At 34.7% G+C, this 14,994-nt stretch overlaps 4 non-coding genes across 4 annotated transcripts; 3 read left to right on the top strand and 1 right to left on the bottom strand.

Moving 5' to 3' along the window:
* Positions 1–582: 582 nt before the first annotated feature.
* On the top strand, positions 583–670 carry Trnay-gua. The gene is given in 2 exon segments: positions 583–619; positions 635–670. It is a non-coding gene; the product is annotated as a tRNA-Tyr (tRNA).
* A 2,383-nt stretch (positions 671–3,053) lies between these two features.
* Positions 3,054–3,140, top strand: Trnay-gua. The gene is given in 2 exon segments: positions 3,054–3,090; positions 3,105–3,140. It is a non-coding gene; the product is annotated as a tRNA-Tyr (tRNA).
* A 613-nt stretch (positions 3,141–3,753) lies between these two features.
* Positions 3,754–3,840, bottom strand: Trnay-gua. Its single transcript is given in 2 exon segments — positions 3,754–3,789; positions 3,804–3,840. It is a non-coding gene; the product is annotated as a tRNA-Tyr (tRNA).
* Positions 3,841–7,675: 3,835 nt separating this feature from the next.
* Positions 7,676–7,762, top strand: Trnay-gua. The gene is given in 2 exon segments: positions 7,676–7,712; positions 7,727–7,762. It is a non-coding gene; the product is annotated as a tRNA-Tyr (tRNA).
* Positions 7,763–14,994: the final 7,232 nt, after the last annotated feature.

Raw genomic sequence — 14,994 nt, 5'->3', positions numbered from 1 at the left:
TTTGCCAGTGACCACTATCTTTTCAAGATTGTCTCCATCTCTTCTGACAATGTGACCGAAGTACTCGAGGATCCTCTGAAGACAGGTGGTTGATAGCCTTCTTGTAATTTTAAGCTGTCTCAATATCGATGCGTTGGTCCGGTGTGCCGTACACGGGATTCGTCTATACCTATTAAATGTTAAGTAAGTCTTATTAGGTAAAACATTCGTAAGTTATTAAGTTATGTAGGTTCTAGCAAATCTCCTCTTCCCGCTGGTGTCGTATGAGGCGACTAAGGGAATACATCGGAGATCGGGCAGTAGCGTACTCTGTACTAGTACTACTCGTAACATCTACTACGATCACCAACCCGTCTGTCCCGCGTCTTGATGAAGGGAAAACCCCCCCGTTGGGACTTGGAGGACGCCTTAAATCCAGCAGTTGAATGTTAAAGGCTGTAATCTTTTTAACTTATAGAAAATTAAACCGCACTACGTTCGTGATAAAATTAACCTACATTTGATTAAAACACCGACGTATGCGAACAACTTTCACTGTATAATGATACGTACTTGATAACGTAATTGGCGTTCTTCGTTGTGCCTTCGATAGCTCAGTTGGTAGAGCGGTGGACTGTAGCTGGTATGTGTTGGTATCCATAGGTCGCTGGTTCAAATCCGGCTCGAAGGATATTTTTATTAAAAAAAGAAACCTACCTGTAATGTAATAATCTTAATTTTCCTTATTATGTTAAGCATTTATTTTATTAAAACAAAATACTATAAAATTAAAGTAAATCACTTTTGTTTACATTTTTGTAATTTATATAGGCGTACACCAATATTTAACCAATTTTTATATTAGGTGATCGCTAGAAATCCTAAATTACTTAAAAAAGTTAGTTTTAACACGTACGTAGCATTAAATGGATTTTTATCGATATTACTTATCGAAATATAATCTTGAATGCATCACTATAACTACTCTTGCGTGACGCCTGTTTTGTACAATGTTATGAACTGGCGGCGACGTTAATGTTGTACGAAATGTCAGTTTGACCTTATGCTAAGTGTCGAGCCCTCCTAAATTATTTGCCAAGGCTGTGTTTGATCTTTGCGGTGCCCTTTGCGATGATGGCTGTCAATTTATCAAGGAAATGCTCCATGCATATTCTATGGCGGAGCTCGAAAGCAGGTATTATGGCTAATAGCGCAATTTTCTTTAAAAAGGTCTTTAAGTATAATGGTGGACTTTATTGTTGATCACGGGCGTACATAAAATAGCATACTCTAACCAATGTACTACACCGACTTCAATGACTCTCAGACTCAAACACGTGAATCCAAGTAAAGAAAACCTCTTTTCTCGAGTTGTTTCTTGTAGTTTCACAGATTAACGTAATTTCGTCTTTATTTTTATTTACTTTTGAACTATAGCATTATTATATCTATACATAATATTTTAAAGCTAAAGAGTTTGTTTGGTTGAACGAGCTAATTTCAAAACTAATGATTCGAATTCAGAAAAACCTGTAGTTGTGTTGGATAATCCAGGAAGGTTATAGGGAGCTACAATCAAAAATATTCATGTCTTTAAGGTTGATATATACGCGAAGTTTATTGAACACACACTGTACTTAGTTATAAAAGATTATTTACTTACCTTGTTTACCATGGAATCCCAGTTCCAGACTTCGTTACCATGGGTCCACCTTGGTACCGTTAAGAACAATAAAATAATTTTGAAAATCGGTCCATTATTTACAGTAGTAGAAATCGGTTAGCTATAATCATAAAAATTTTAATACCTCCACATTTTTGAGACTCGTTAAAACACTGTTCACTTAAATGGGCCCATATCTATGACGTTCAAATCCATCATAAGCCAAGTGACCCGCCTGTTTGTGACGTCGCACTGTAGTCCAAAACGAATGGAAATATTACAAATTAGAATATTGCCATAAAAGAAAATATTTTTTCTTACTTTCTGTAAAGAACTTAACCTCCTATTGAGGTGTCAAATAAGGTATTCAATTTGACGTTACTCGTTCCAGAATGTAAATTCAATGAGGTACAGTCTTATTTTTTATGACTTTATAGGGCTAATTTGTAACGGTAAAATGCATAACTTATTAGAGAGATTTTGAATTTGGTATGCAGATTGTAACGATTTTAGAATAAAGTAAAGCTGTAGAAAAAAAAGCCACATTTAATTCCATTTCTTAAAGATATTAAGACACGAATAAGTTTTGTTGTAACATTTACAAAAATGAATATTTACTGAAAGCAGTTTCTGCTAAATATTTATATTTTAAAAGACCTACCCAGTCGGCAGGATATATTGCAGGAAGCCATGTTATCGCGATGCGACACTGCTATTTAAAATATACATGGGCACCTATTTACATAATAGAAAATTGTGTTAATTTACCATTTTCCTTTTCCAATGCAGGTTTTACATCTAATAGTCAGGAAAATTTCAAAGGTAAAACGTAAGGGATGCGGAACGTTTTTCGAGGAAGACACAAACTACCTTGGTAGAAGGCGTTTCTAAGCAGCAGGTGACACTACACAGCACCGTCGAGCTACATCCGTTTTAGTCATTTTAATGTATGCTTCAGAAAACTAAAGTATTTAAGAACGTATAAGTAGGTTCGTATTTCCTTGTTTTATACCGGCAGTAGAATAAAAAAAATATAGAAATCATTATAATTTATTTATTCGATTTAATTATATGAACAAAAATGTTTCTACAGTTTTCCACTCGGGCGTGCAAAATCTATTTAATAATATTTAATATATTCCAAGAAATATAACTATTCTATTTCTGTTTATATTTGATACTAAGACATACCACATTATGACAGACCATCCATTTAGAATCCATTATGTACTGAGATGCCGTTAAAACCAACGTTGCTTTATCGTTTCAATGTTTTCTCTACTAGAGTAAATAATTCGTTAATAATAAATCCTTATAAGCAGAATATGTGTCTACCTACGTCATTAACTAAACCTTTCACTTTATTATGTAATTAACAAATACGTAAACGTAAATGGAGTTTTTTTCTGTGCCTTCGATAGCTCAGTTGGTAGAGCGGTGGACTGTAGCTGGTGTAACTGATATCCATAGGTCGCTGGTTCAAATCCGGCTCGAAGGATTTTTTTTTAAATGTTGGTGAGAGGTTATTTTGCAATTAATCAGGCGCAATAAATCTCAAATGTGTACTAAGAAAGGTTAGGTATTTTTTAAATCTGTTCCTAAAGTGGTTAATTAGAGGAAGAAATTGAGAATTTAGTAGAAAATTGTCATTTTTCAAGTATCCATTAAAAATGCAAATGGGGCTTTGGTTTGAAGATAAGAAACATTAGTTTCACAGTACTCTCGTCAAAAGTCCAAAATAATTTTTCACAATATTTTTGAAGTCAAGTTATTCATGAAAATTGATATTTTGCCTTTCGGTTGAGAATAAAGAAGATAGTTTTTAAAAATTCCTATCACAAAAATCGTTTTTAAGCACCCGGGAAAATTATCCGCTATTATTATAAACAAAATATTTGCCAAGTGAGACTCATGAACTGGAGGTTCTGTAGGTTCTAAGAAAATTTTAAATGAGTTGTTTGGTTCCATAATATTTCTGGTAATATGTACGATAGAATTTGATCAGTAAGTACAATATTTGTAGGAAACCCTTAATATATACTAAATAAAAAAAAATTAACCTGCAGCAGGTAGTTGCAGAGACAATTTGTTTTAATTAGTATCAAAAAGATTCCTTCGAGCCGGATTTGAACCAGCGACCTATGGATGACAGTTATACCAGCTACAGTCCACCGCTCTACCAACTGAGCTATCGAAGGCTTGGTAAGTGTGGCCATTTACGGACTAACATGATTCTGATTATGTCACTATCTCGCGTCTCTAAGGTGAAAGGTGTGTTCCATTTATCGTGCGAATTCGGATAGGTACAGCTTATCGGACATCGATATAAACTGCTCTAAGTTTGAATACGCTCTTTAATTATAAATGCAGTTTCTGTTATTTATAACTCATGTTCGGCTCAAACGATGCACTGGCCTTTATGACATTTGCCGCATTTATAGCTCCAAGCCATAGGCTACAAGATATTTTTATACCGGAAATATAAGGGGTTCCTCGGAAAACTTTAAGTAGCGTAACATGTTTATAATAATTAAACACGTTATTTAAAATTAAAACTTTTAAATTAAATAGCGTAGGCTTATTACATGCGTAAAGAGAACTCGAGGTTTCCTAATATAACGATTTCTTTATTTTTTAATTTTTGTTTTAATTTTATTTTTTAGTTTTTATGTAAGATATTTTAAAACAAATATAATTGCCAAACAATAAAATTACAAAACACAACGCGTATATCAGTCAACAGTGTGTGATGTAGTCATAGTTGATTATATCACATCTCTCCACATATTATTGTAGTTAATATATTAAAGGTACCTTTTAACATTGATTATTCAATATATAATGTCATTATTAATGCTAAAGAGGTGATCTAGATAACTAAATAATGCAAAGTATTTAGTTTTTTTAAGCACGTAACTACCTACTACGTACGCGGGATTCAGAAGGTCCAATCACTGCATTACGATTCACGAAAGACGTGGGTGTATATAAATACGACACTTTTATGGAAATCTTCAGAGATTATAAACCAATTTTTTAAAGCAAACTGAATCTAAGCTATCAACGTCAAAAGCTACTCATAACTTTTATTCAAGTAGGCTTTTAGTACATTCTGATGTGTTTATGGATATTTTTCAATTGTTGTGAGTGATATTTATTATTGATAACAATATGACTGGTGTGGGGTACCAATATAATCATAATAATATTAATTTCCGTATCTATTATGTAATCGACAGGAATGACGTCAAAGGCACTGAATCTCGGCTATAAACAGAGTTTACAAAATAAAGTTTTCAACTTGCTTTTTCATGGAGACATTTCAAACTTCCAAACGTTATTTAAGATATCGACCAAGATAATGAATAAATAGACCGGCTAGTAAGAAACCCGCAACTAACGTTGCCGTATTCTTTTGGCTATCATAAGATCACATCGTCGTTTACAAAAGTGGTCATCATCATAATCAGTATAAACCCAATATCCCGTATTGGGTGCGGTTCTCCACTCAGGATAAGCAATGTTAAGGACATAGACCACTTCGCCTCTTCTTACCCAAGTGCAGGTTGCTAGATTTCACACACTCTTGAGAAGATTGAGGAGAATTCTCAGGCATGGACCTGCACGCCTGAGAGTTCTCCACAATCTTCTTGTGAGAAAACCTTTTCTCACAATCTTTTCTTTCACCGTTAAAGTGTTTGTGATATATTAAATGCTTCTAGAAAAATTTTCGTGCGAATGCCCTTGAGAAGTTTGTGGAGTACTCTCAGAAATGCAGGATTTCTCACTATGTTTTCTTTCACCGTTAAAATGATTGTGATATATTGAATGCTTTTAGAAAAAATTGTGTGCTAATTTGGGTTGCGTGCGAACTCGTTTACACCGAAAGGGGGGTCAAAGCTCTGCCCACAATATAAAGGTAGTAATACCCAGTCAGAGCAATTTATTCTTAAGCTCTTTATCACCACATCTATGAATACGAACGAGGAGTTTCTGCATCTTCAGTTTATGCAACGTGCAGTCTCACCAAATATATCCTTACATTAACATATTAATTGGGAATTGCAGGTTAGTGAAGTAAGCTGATTTACGTCTCACCACGGATATGGAATGTCTGTAACAGATTATATAATTGAAATGTAGATAGCAGTCCTGTTGAATTCGGATAAGACAAGCTTAATTTCAATTTGGTCTGGTGGGAACTTTTGACCGTAGTTAATTTTTTTTTAACTTTTCCATGATATTCTTTAGCAGTCCCTTACTCTGCTTCCAAAAAGGTACTGCCGTTTAGGGAGTAGCGAAGAATCTGCAAAGCTTCCGAAAGAGTGTGTCACCCGATCTTTACCTACTGTTCCTTTTTATTTGGCAACAACATTGGCAATTCACATATAGACCCCGTTTCCATCTAAGAATACATCATTACGTACCACCAGGTGAGATTACAGTCAAGGTATTTCTTGTAGTCGAAAAAAAATGCGTTTCGAAATAAAGGAACAAGCTATAATTTTGCGTCCAATATAGTAAACAAATATTGTTGAACCAAGAAAATCAATAAATAATAATTCAGAATTTAATCTTCTCTACATATTATGAAATGAACAAAGGTGCCTAATCATTGTGCCTGAATGCCACTTGTTTATACTAACTGATTATCTTATCTAAATAAATTATTAAAATCTATAGAAATAAATAAATTTGAAGTGTCAGTTTACGAATTCGCAATAACTAGCTTTTCGCTATTTTTATTATTTTTGTAACCAACTAATAAGATGTCTTTTAAAATTTTGGTTTGTCTGCCAGTTTGTCCGGGCAGAACTAAGTTTCGAAGAAAATGTTACGGTAGCTAGGGAACGTGATGCAAAATCAAAATCAAAGTAGTAGTACAGGAAGCCATTCATCCATCATTAAAAACCCAATCGAGTCTTCTCTTAGAATGAAAAGGGTTTACTTCACACGCATTTAAATATTACGGAGAACTCTCAGGCATGCAGGTTGCCTCACGATGTTTTCCTCCACCGTTAAAACCAGATATATTGAATCGTTTTTTTTAAATATAGTACAGGAAAGTTACCTATAGGAAGGGATTGACATTATTTTGGAAATCAACTCCTAAAGATGGAATAGGGATTGCAGTATTAGTAGGTATTAGGAGTTTGAGGTAGGTCTTTCTAAGTTAGGGAGGGTCAATTTTTACAAATTAGAGGTCAAGGTTTTGTATGATTTCTGCAAGCTCTTAAATCCATGCTGAAATGGTAAAAGATATTTTTTTGAAGCTAAAGACGTAAAAATCTGTAGTTAGATTAATAGTAAAAATATTTAACATATTGTTTTGATAATAATATCATATTTAAGATGTAGTCATTGTGTCGTGAAGGGTTAACGTATCAATTTCTGCCGTGATAGCGCAATGGGTAGGAGCTCGACTTCGCTTCCTGAAGGTCCGAGTTCGAATCCCAGCTCCTAACTTTTAACTTTTCTAATTCATGTGCGTACTAAATATATCATTTGTTTCAAAGCTGAAGGATAACATCGTGAGGAAACCTGCATGCCTGAGAGTTCTACATAATGTTCTAAAAGCCGTGTGTAGTGCAAAAATCCGCACTGGGCCAGCGTAGTGGACAACGGCCATAACCCCTTCTCATTGTAGGAGGAGACCCGTGCTCTGTAATAGGCCGGTAATGGGTTGTTGTGATGAATGTATCAATGTAAGCAGGTCAGTGCCGAGTGGTGACGGCAGTTCAGAATACAGGTGTCATCACCCCTCCTTATCCCGCGGCTGTCGTACGAGGTGACCAAGGGAATACAGCGATGATGTTATATCAATTTATTAAGTAGTTTTCATTACTAATGGATGTTGTAATATTTAATTTACGTGTTTTAATTTAAGTCTCAAAATGCGTTGCATATGTATTTATTTAATATCACAAGAGAATCAAGGCAGCAGGCTACTTTCGAATTAAAACACGTACGCAAACCGCATCAGTTACATAATAAGAGAACAGTATAAAGACGTAAATTGCTTCACACGTTGTGCCTTCGATAGCTCAGTTGGTAGAGCGGTGGACTGTAGCTGGTGTAACTGATATCCATAGGTCGCTGGTTCAAATCCGGCTCGAAGGAATTTTTTGTTTCCTAAAGGATATTTTTTTTTCAATAATAGGAATTTCACGGCAATGTATCCCTTTCTATTAATAGCTTGTATTCTGCGTGTATGTGCCTATGTTACTCTCCTATGTCTGTCCGAAAAAACACGTCGATCCGTTGCTTGTATGCTGCTGATATCGGTAGAACAAGCTCTCACTCTTTAACATCATAAAAAAGCTTGCCAGTTTCTATCTATTGGCAGTTTTCTAATAAACAATTTCGTCTCTAAATTCCAGTAGATGTTAAGCTAAGCGGCTGTCGTAATCCTAAAAGGAATAGCTTCTAAATTTTTTAAATTTCTCAACCTTTTATAAAAGTTTTTTATAAACCGAGGCACCTTCGAACCTCTGGAATAGGTTTCAGGACTTCCAGGTTGTACACACAGGTTGATTTCAAAACTAAAAGTAGCTTTAATCAATTTCTGCATCAACCTGTGTGAGTACCATTAAAATTGGTATAGGCGTTCTGATGGTAAGCCCAGACATAAAGACAGAAAAATATATATTTGAAAATGCGACGTAACCAAACCAATATGAATTAACTTCTTCATTAACTAATTTTCGGATCTAAAACTCATCATCATCAGCATTATTAATCCATTAACGACCCAATACAGATCACAAATCTCCTCTCAGGAAAGAAAGGGCGTTTTCCACCACGCAGACCAAATGCGGGCTGTCAGACTTTACACACCTTGAAGAAAATTATTGAGAACTTTCAGGCATGCAGGTTTCCTCACGCTGTTATTCTTTACCGTTGTGTTTTTTCCAAGTGATAATTAATTGACAGATAACTCCGAAAAGGTTCGTGCTGTCAATATCGTTAAGTTAAGATGTTAGTGAAGACACAGCAGAAATAGCACCATGTCAAGAACATCAAAATAACTTAATTCAACGTGCAATTTGAACGTGCCTATACAAAAGACGAGCAGCGACTCAGATATTCTGGTTATCTGTAGACTTTACAACTGCTAAATGGTACGTTCGCCCGACACTATTGTCAGTGTGAGTTGCGCGACAGTTTCTGAACAATAATAGCAGTGGGAACGAAACTATTTAGCGAAGTTTGCTCCGTCAATAGAAGGCGCCACCTCGGCGGGAAATAATTCATTTAGTAAGAGTTGACTCGCGAAGTCTGCGGTGCGAATCTCGAGGGTGTTACCGTCTGCTGACATCGTTGAATATGCTCATTTAGTTTTGTACACTTTAAGTATCGCGCGTGCTCTACCCTAGTTAGGTCGAGATTTTGATTCACCTGTTTATAAGCGTCTTGTCATAGACGATTCGTCATCGAACTGAATGAAAGTCAAATCCGACTTTGGTTATAACGAACTAGCTGGTGCTTACGTTCTTGATCCGTCTTTATTACAGTTTTTGACACATCCCGTGGGAACCGTTTGTTTTTCTGGGAGAAAAAGTAGCCTATGTGTACTCTCCGTCCTTTCACCTAACCTTTTGCCAAAATTACGATTTATTGGTTGCTTAGTTAGGTCGTGAAAGAAGGACAAAAGAACACACATTTGTATGTATAATATTAATGATGCAGTGCTTTGCATGAGTGTTTCATAAAAATATTACTAAATATAACTTCTATTCGAACTTCTGATATCCCGTGATATTAAGATATTTTTATGCGGTACTTACGCCTGCCTATACTTTTGTTGCATTCACTGATACATACGTATTAAGAATCGAGATATGTGTCCCAGATTCCAAAATAACGTTACTTTATGCAAAGCTATAAGCCAAGCTCTTATAAGATGAAGTTGAACTTTTCCGTGCTTTTTCTTTGCTTTCCGTGTTTAATTTATCATTATAAGCCAAAGGGCTCTTGTTTAAAACCATGACATAGAAACATATTTCATCATGTAAAATGTTTAGTGGCACTTATTTTGTCACTCTGAAACTTTCTAAGATATCTAATAGTGTGGATGTTTGAGACTCAACTTAAGGATTTGAACTTACTTTATCAGTATGTGGTGTGATTCAAGAACATAGTATATATCTACCACGTAACTCGATCTTTCAATTTTCATCCCTGGAAAGTACTTTAATGTAGCGGCAAAAACATGTCTGTCCATGCAAAGTCACAGATGTAAAATATAACCTTATAATAATATTTTAGAGATGAATACTTGTTTAACTCAAAATAACCCTACACACGCCACCGCCCAGTGAATGCTAAGCCCGCCCTGACATACACTTAATTACATAGATTACAAGTTGACACTTTCGTTTGCCGCGATTTACTTGACGGATGTGGATTTTGCGATTATTGGGTTAACGTTAAACTGCTAGTCGACTGAGAACTTGTCAAAATGTACCGTACGTTTTTATTCAAATTAAAAAATACTTAACTTACTTACTCAGGGATTTTTGAAAAAAATTGTTGCTTAATTTTAATTAGTAAAATTAAAATTGCACTGATGAGTTTTACTAATTACACTTACGCCCGAGTTCGAAATATTCAGATCAGATAATAAATTCAAATGAGCTATCCATTCATCAACGAGGAATATTGGGAAAAGGAAAGCACTATAATATCTAAAACAAGCAATAGGTTATATAATATTAATAGAAATACTAAAATTATTTTAATTTGCGCTGTGCTTTATAAGATGGAGGATCCGGGTTCAATCCTCAGCGTGGGCAATTCCGGAATTTTATAACTTAATTTTCACTAGGTGGTCTAGTGGGAGGCTTAGGCTTGGCCTAGTACAGCAAAGTTTTAGGACCCATATTTTGTTTAAAAAAAACATATCAATATCCCTACAAAGCTAAGCACGGGGTGAAATAAACACAAAATAAAGATTTGTTGGGTTGTTATTATATATATTAGTTTATTTTTATGTTTATTTATTAATTATATTATTTAATTTTGTTCCATTTGTGTACACTAGTCTATGTATTAGCATGTAGTTATTCGCATGTATGTATTTTAATATTTGTACCACCAGCAGTCTATTCTCCTCTTCTTTTTGTTTTTCCTAGTTTGTATTACTATTTCTTTCGATATGTTTCTGTTTTTGTTATATTTCTTATATGTTAATGTTGTGGTATACAAATAAAGAGTTTAAAAATTATAATAATTTACAAATGGCAAATATTCGATGGGATTTGAAAGTTATGAATATTTTCTATGCAGCCTGATCAAAGTTTATTTATTTAGGCTTTGCACAAAGCATTAGTAAGCTTTCGTTTATAAAATAAATTATATAAACCACACAATTCAAATAATTTAATTATTGTTCCAGCCACATAAATAAGGCACTTTTATTTTAGGCGCAATACAAGAAGCAAAAGTGGATACATTCGTGTCAGTTTTCATGACAAAGGACTGTCATAGCGTATTATTAATCAAAGTCAGAGCGGGCTACTCATAAGAACATGTCGCGGCTTTTTAATTATAACGCCAGTAATGATCATTTTTCATTCTTAATTGCCATTCCCATGCACGTTTACATTTTGGATAATCACCATTAGAACTAACAATTCCGGTGTTAGCGTCGAGTCAGAGATTTTGATGCCGACTCTAGTACGAGTAAAATTGCATTGTCAACAAACGTAAGTGATTTCAGTTTTAAAATACCATATAATTGTTTAATATTTGTAAAAATATCATCTTCATCATCATCATAGCAACTTAAGGTGAGGTGAAAAAATTGTTTACCTTTTGCTTTGTTTGTTCAGATTATAGAATATAACAGAATATGTTTATTTATCATAACGATATATAAAAACATACATACGTGGTAACTCTCTAATACTTTATTATAATAGTTTTGGGTCTATAATATTACGTCGTGCTAATAAAAAAATGGAATAAGAATTAGAAGGAATAAGGATGCGGACATATTATATGGATGGGTTAAACTGTTTTGTCCCTTAAACTCAGTACGAAAGTCGTTGCGAATCAATTCATATTTGCTTGATATTGAAAGAAGAAGCGTTGTTAAGGAATTGTTATTGTGCGATCGCAAATCTAACATACCTCAATGCCCTTCTCAACGAGTTATAAGTCCTGACGCTGAGAAGTTAAGCGCCTTATTTGTTTTGTACGTTACGTCAAAGGAGTTTCATTTAAATATACTACACCCTAGATAATAGATTAGGGCTTGCCGTGGGGGCAATACGAATTACCTTTGGCAGCGATGTCTTTCCGCAAATAACATAGCACTGGCAAATGCTCTGAGTTTTGACTTTAAATATAGATAACATGGAAGTCTACGCAATTAAGCACCATTGACGTAACATAGCAAAGAAATAGTTCGCTATGTTACGTCAATGGAGTTTCTTTTAAAATAATGCCACACCATAAAACATTTCAAAGAGTTCGTAAACTTCGTATTCCAGAAATAAAATAATGAATCATTTTTACATTTCACGTTTTATGGTTATACAGTTGCTACAATACAGTTCCATAGTTGAGAACAGCAATAAAAACGAGTTTCGGCAATTCACGAAGTTGATTTTCATACATGAATATTCCGAGCTGTTTGGCATTCGCACCAGCGCGGCGGTATCTAAACACCGGGAGTGCTATAAAACTAAGCACACGACGATCCGACGAACAATAAAAGTGGAGATCTCGCGAGTTTCATGGATCTGTTTTGCAGTCGAGCTTTGTTGTGACGTCACTTCGCTTTCATATCACGAGCCTAAACCCCGCTTAGAATAGCTATGACGTCGATGTTGCGATGCAAGAGGTGTTTTTGGCTAGTGATGATCCATGATCTTTATCGATAAATACAGATTTTTGTACGGTGCTAAATTTTTAAACTTACTCTCGAAATAAAATAAAACTTTTCTTATGTTCATAAACCCGTGGTTTTAATCTTTAGTTGCCGATTGTTTGAATACTATAACTTTGTTAGTAAATGTAAGTTATGGGCTATAGTGGATAAGTAATTATATCCTAGTTTTGTACTTACAAAGTTTGTTTAGAATTATACTATAAAAAAGAGAAGTAATGTCGAAAATACCAGAATAAATAGTTCATGTATTATAAACACGCGCTTAGATTTTATTTATTTCCGAACGTAGCTTTAACATACGGCTGCATGTGTAGAGCTAATCTTGACACGTGATTATAATAATTATATTAATCTTATCACCTTACCTCCCGTTAATCTGTTTGGTTCAAACACATCTTCGCTTCACTAAAATCACATCTCTAGAATTCATAACGAAGATGTTGTCATAAAAAGCATAGATATCGATAACCATGTTTGATCTGCTTAAGAATTTCGCACAGACGATGGTACATCCCTAAGAACAACACCATGCGATGCACCATTATGCCATTATAATATTTCGCCACTGATGTCTTCCTGACGACGCAGTGAATACGAAATTCATGGACCCTCAGGAGACGCAGGTTTGATTTCGTTCCTGAAATTTATTGACGAATGTATTGGCGTTTGATATTGGTACCCAGTGAAATATCATTGTAAATTATCCTTATAGGAGTATGATTAACCTACTTACATAATAGGAGGAGGTTGAGAACCTCCTCCTATTATTATCCGGTTGTATTTTTTTATGTTTGTTTTTTAAATAGAAATCTCAGCAAGCTCCAAAATATATATCTTTTTTTTCTGAGATTGCTATAAAGAAAAAGTTTAGAGGAACCAAAATGCAACCAAGATACATGCAAAACAAAATAATTTCTATGGTTACTCCAATATTATGTACAACCAAAACAAAGTAATACTTTTTTATAAAAAAAATTAATACGTTTTCATATTTTTATAATTCATGTTTTTGTTAATTTTTACTTATAAATATAGTACCTAGGTATGGTTCATGTGTACATTTAAAGGTGTAAATCTAGACACTAAAGCTTCACGTTTCACATATCAACAACTTTGGATAGCTGTAATTACTTATTAAAGTAGTTATATTGAATTCTTCTTCTCAGTCGGTTCGCTCTTGTCAAAGCGGTCGTGGTCGTCATTTAAGGGTTGTGACACGCTTGACTATTCTTCGCCACTCCTCTCTGGCAGCTGCCTTTCTAGCACACTCATGTAAGGGGATAGCTACTGCAGCCTTTATTTGGTCAGCCCATCTCATGGGCGATCTTCCGGGCGAGTTATATTGAATATGAAAGTATTATTGGGCTTGTCTTCTTGTACGCAACTTTAAAGTAAGTATCTTCGAGGTTTTTTCTATGGATAAAAATCTTTAGTTGTAGCTACTTATTGTTCTGTAATGATAAATCAACCTTGGCGCGGGGTATATAACTAAATTAAATAATTTCAAAAATATTTCTGTACTTACAGAAATGTTTGTGTTACAATATTCTCGTGTATCATAACTGAACCAAAAAGATTACCTACTTTTGCAAACAAGGAAAGAAATCCTGACATGCGTGCCAAACAAAACATTCTTCTATTGTAAGGGTTCGAATCTGGCAAGCTTTTTGTTTAAAATTGCATTTTTATATTTGGAACGCGATCCGCTACCGACATGGCGGGTGACAAATACGCGTTCCGCCCTCATGAATGACAATTGAAGAGATGTTTTTATAAAGACGGCCCGATTTTTATTTTTATGCGAAAGAAATTGTGCTCATAAAAATGGTGTTGAAATGATGACTGCCATTTTTCACTGTCGTCGAGATGCGATTTTATGAGGCAATTGTACGGGAATGATAAGTTACCTGTACTGTTAGAATAGACAATTGTAGAGGTAGCAGTTGTTTGTTTTTCAATTTCATTTAAATGTATGAAATAAATTTTGTATTTGCCCTGGGTTAATTGATGACCTCCGTTTGGCGCAGCAGTAAGCGCTGTGGTTTTAAGTGGGAGGCCCCGGGTTCGAATCTCGGCCAAGACAATTTAAGAATATTTAACTACTAAATTTTCTCTTCTCAGCTACTGTTATTACTCACAAGCTGTTTCCCGCGTTCTTTGCCCGTGTTTATTTAGTATTACAACAAACAACATATCAAATCCAATAGGAACCGTATGTTTTAAACTATATGCCAAGAATAAAGTTGATTGGTTGCGTAATTATGGCGTGATGAAGGGACACACAAACAAACACCATACCGCATTTATAATATTAGTAAGGATGACCAAAATAACACGAACAATTAAGTCAAATAAGTGTTATGCTTATTTGGCTGAGTAAGCAATATCCAGCCAGAGGGTGCACAGTTATTTCTGGAATGTGCCTGCATGAAGCCTTCGTTAACTTGGATAGCCG

The sequence above is a fragment of the Pararge aegeria genome, chromosome 5, assembly GCF_905163445.1.
Source record: "Pararge aegeria chromosome 5, ilParAegt1.1, whole genome shotgun sequence".
In the NCBI taxonomy this organism is placed as follows: Eukaryota; Metazoa; Arthropoda; class Insecta; order Lepidoptera; family Nymphalidae; genus Pararge; species Pararge aegeria.
Note: the sequence above shows the minus strand (reverse complement) of the source record. Positions and strands in the feature narration are given on the sequence as shown.